Raw genomic sequence first — 4430 nt, forward strand, 5'->3', positions numbered from 1 at the left:
TCTGCCCGTGGTTATTGGGGGGATCAGTCTTTCTGAAGGACATGGAAAAGACTGCTTTCCATAAATGCCACTCTGTATCCAGAAATGATTAGCCCACACTGTGGCTGCTCATCACTATTAACAAAAGGCTGATGCAAAGGAGAATCGTTTGGAGAGTGAGCCAGAGATCACCCACTTGCCGCCTGCAACTGCATCCATTGATGGCTTTTTTATTTTGGTTTTTTTGGTTTGATTTTCAGCACCTGCCTGGCCCCCTGAGGCATTTGATATTTTGCTAATCTTCTACATTATAGAATTCCCCATCACTTTAGCCGAATAGCCATGGTTGATTGGCTGAGAGTCTCAGAGAAAAAGGAATAAAAGTAAGATTTTAGCATTTGCCATCACCTTATGATAAGCCACTTATTTAAAAGTTTCACATGTGCAACCTCAAGACGCAGTGGAGAAGGGGCGGAGGTGGGTTTTAGGGAACTTCAACGGTACTTTGGGTCATCTGCTGTGCTGGATGTCTTCTGTTCTCCCTCCTTTTCTTCTCTTCACTCTCCCTACCATGTGCTGGGCCAGAGACTACATCAACAGGCTGCTTTGCTTGCTGGATTCCAGTTGGGTTCAGCCAAAGGTGGGGGGCACTCGTAGGAGATGGAGGGGCAGGAGAGAAAAGTCAGGGTGTTTATTTCCCAGTAGAGTCACCACAAAGGTCTCTGCTTTGGTCAGTGACCTGGTCTATACGACTTTCTCTGTCCCTGGGCTCCTGTGACCACTCCCTCCCATGGCCGCTGCAAGTCCAGAAGTAGAACTAGAACTTGCTATTACAAGCCCTGGGTACTGCACAGTCCCTGTGGTTTACCAATACACAGTAGACACCTTTGTAAGTCATCTCTGTAAACTAACAAAAAATATATGTATTGGTCTCTATCCTCAGTTTCTGACAGAGACCTCTTAAAACCCTTATAAATAGGGCTGCTAGGAAAATCTTTTGTTCTAATATTTAGTCTTTGACCTGCCCACCACCACCCATTCCTGATCCAGAACTCCTAAGATCTTTCTAATTCTCTGCAGGTCTGACACAGAGCTCCTAAATCCCTTGGAATTTCCTAGGGGATCAGAATGTTTTTCATTCTAATGAAGCAACTCTTGGTGGGCTCCTAGATGGAGGCTGGTCACCAGAAAGACCAAGCCTTGATTAGAAGCTTGGAACTTTCAGCCCCAGCCCCATTCTCTGGAAAAAGGAAAGGGGTGGAAGTGGAATTAATAACGCATTGTGGCTATGTGACGAAGCCTCCATAAAAATCCCTGAAGTATGGGGTTCTGGATTGGTGAACACAGCCACATGCCAGGAGGGCAATGCCTCCTAGCTCCTTAGGGGCAGAAGTTCCTGTGCCCAGGACCCTCCCAGACCTCACGCTGGGTATCACTTCATCTGGCTGTTCACTTGTACCCTTTAATATATCCTTTGTAATAAATCAGCAGGAGCAAGTAAACTGTTTTCCTGGCTTCTGGGAGCTGCTCTAGCAAATTATTGACTCTGAGTATGGGGATGTGGGAACCTCCAATTTGTAGCCAAGTCAGAAAGTTGTGGGTATCCTAGGAACTAACTCCTTTTGACTAGCATCTGAAGTGGGGGTCTTGTGGATCTGATTCCTTAACCTGTGGTGTCTGTGCTCACTCCGGTTAGTTTCAAAACTGGATTGGATTGTAGGATGTCCAGCTGGTGTCAGAGAGTTTGGTCAGAGTGGAGAAGCACCCACAAACTGGGTATGTGTGAGAGGGAAGGAAAACAGTGAGTTTTTCCTAGACATGCCCGCATTAAAAGCTCTTGAAATATCTTCATTTAACAGTGCCTTCTATTTCCTAGCACTCTACCTGACAAATTTATGTTTTTTACCTTTGAACCTAACCCCTAGGTAAAGTATAATTCCTTGTACAAAGGCCAGGGTCCGTAAGGTTAGTAAGTTCAAACGTCAGTCTGAAAATTCTCAAGTGTACAGAAAATACAACTTTTTCTACTTTTCTATATCCCAACTTAATTTCTGTTTCAGCCCCAATCCTCCAAGGTGGCAGAAACATAAGCTAAATCAGTTCAGGGTCACCCCTGACAATTAAAGTACAATTAGTAAGTGTAAGAATAGAACTACACACTAGGAATTTGGCAGCCAGGAAGAGGATACCTAACAGCCTCAAAGGAGGAAAAAAGGACTTTCAGGAACTGCCTGGAGAATGTGATGTGTGAGATGAAATGAAAGGATGAATGGAGGTAGCCAAGCAAAGAAAGAAAAGAGCATGCTAGGCACATGGTACAGCCTCAGCAAAGGCACAGAGGCAAGAAATATCAGGACGTGCAGGAGACTACAAGCCATTCAATGTTGCTGAAGACAGGGAGAGCGGACAGGTAAAACCGCGACCAGAGGCACCATTGTGGGAGTCAAGGTCTGCCACAACAAAGAGGAAAGGTTCCGCAAAGGTGCCTGAGAGCCAAGATGTCTACCCAAGGCTGTCAGTCATGCTGTACAGGTTTCTGACCAGAAGAACCAACCTTAAAACCAGTGGTGCTGAAGAGGTTGTTCATGAGTCGCAACAACCGGTCGCCTCCATCCCTTTCCCGGACGACCTGGCAGATGAAGCTTCCTGGCAGAGAGGATTAAACTGCTGTGGCTATAGGGACTACAACTGACAATGCGCATGTGCAGTAAGTGTCCAAACTGAAGGTGTGTGCACTTCGCATGAGCAGCTGTGCTGGGAGCCACATCCTAGGGTAAGGCCCAGGGTAAGATTCTCACCTTCGACCAGCTGGCCCTGGACCTCCCAAGAGCTGTGGCACCATCTTGCTTTCTGGTCCTCGAAAGGGCCAAGAGGTGTACAGGCACAAAGGCAGGCCTCACGAACCCCTCACAGCCACATCAAGCCCTACCTATGGTAATCCAAGGGCCAGAAGTTGCAGCGTGCAAGAGGCCAAGGGGCCACCTGTGGCTACAAAAACTATCCTCAGATCCTGCCTTTTGGATGCTGAAAACAAAAACAAAAACAAACAGGACCAGCTCTTGAGGAGCTCTATTGCATCACGTTAAGGAGCTTGAACTTTATCTTATAGGTCAGTGATCCCCAATTGGGAGGTCCACACACCCCCAGATGTGCAGGAGAATGTTCACTGGAATACAGGAAGAAAATATTAGAACTTTTATCTTATTTAATTACTTTATTTTTGTGTATGGTTTATAGTGTACATAGTATACTAGTGTCATAGGACATGTTATGTAATAAACAAAAGTATTATGCATACCCTGAAATTTCAGTTCAACCTCAGAACTCAATCAGAATCTGCCAGTTAACTTTGGCTCTGACCAAGTGCTCACTTTCATGTCATTGATGACGTCCCTGAACCCCTGTAATCAGTGATCTTGTAAAAGCATAAATCACCATCCTATCTATTCACTGTAACAGCAACAATTATATAAACAAGTCACAAATTTGGTTTCAATACTAGTATCAGAATATGATATCTAAAATGAGTGAGCATTCTCTTCCCATAAGCAGTAAGAGGTTACCTCTGAAAATGGTTTGCTATTCACTTGACCCAGAAAACCCCACAAAATCAAGAGGTTCAAATCTTTGTGTTTACTTTAAGAACATTTGTGAAACTGCCCAGCCATCAAGGGTATGCATATCCAAAAAGCCACCAAGTACCTAAAGAATGTCACTCTATAGAAACAATGTATGCCGTTCTGTTATCACAAAGGTGCCATTGGCAGGTGTGCCCAGGCCAAACAGTAGGGCTGGACACAGGGTTGGTGGCCCAAAGAGAGTGCTGAATTTTTGCTACATGTGCTTAAAAATGCAGAGAGTAATGTAGAACTTATGAGTTTACATGTAGATTATCTGGTCATTGAGCACATCCAGGTGAACAAAGTTCCCAAGGTGTGGTGCAGAACTTACAAGTTCATGGGCGCATGAACCCATACCATGAGCGCTGCCTGACCCATGGAGAGGATCCAACTGGAAAAAAGAGAAGATTGTTTGTAAAACAGAAGAGGAGGTTGCACAGAAGAAAAAGATATTCCAGGAAAAAAAATTGAACAAAAAGTTATCATAAAATAAAACAAGTGAACATTCTAGATGTAATTTTGATTAAATTTTCCTTGTGTGTTTTATTAGTGAAAATTCTACCTGTTAGATGAAAGATGTATAAATGTATATTCACTATTTCAAGAATAAAATGCTACAATAATCAATGATAACTGTGAAGCTAATAATTTTATGTATAAAATCATTTTAAAGCTTTTAAATTGTTAAACAGAAAAATAAATTTGTACTAATATGAAGATTTAGAAAGAGTGCAGAAGCTGAATAAATTCATGAAGAATTTTATGTTCTTTTTGAGCCAACGTGTTTATAAAATTTATTGAATAATATAATGCAGAATAAAAAACATTCTA

General features: G+C 43.0%; 1 pseudogene; it reads left to right on the forward strand.

Moving 5' to 3' along the window:
* Positions 1–769: 769 nt before the first annotated feature.
* Positions 770–3007, forward strand: LOC112298072 (large ribosomal subunit protein eL18-like; annotated as a pseudogene).
* The last annotated feature ends 1423 nt before the right edge of the window (positions 3008–4430 follow it).

This window comes from Desmodus rotundus, chromosome 5 (assembly GCF_022682495.2).
Source record: "Desmodus rotundus isolate HL8 chromosome 5, HLdesRot8A.1, whole genome shotgun sequence".
Classification (NCBI taxonomy): Eukaryota; Metazoa; Chordata; class Mammalia; order Chiroptera; family Phyllostomidae; genus Desmodus; species Desmodus rotundus.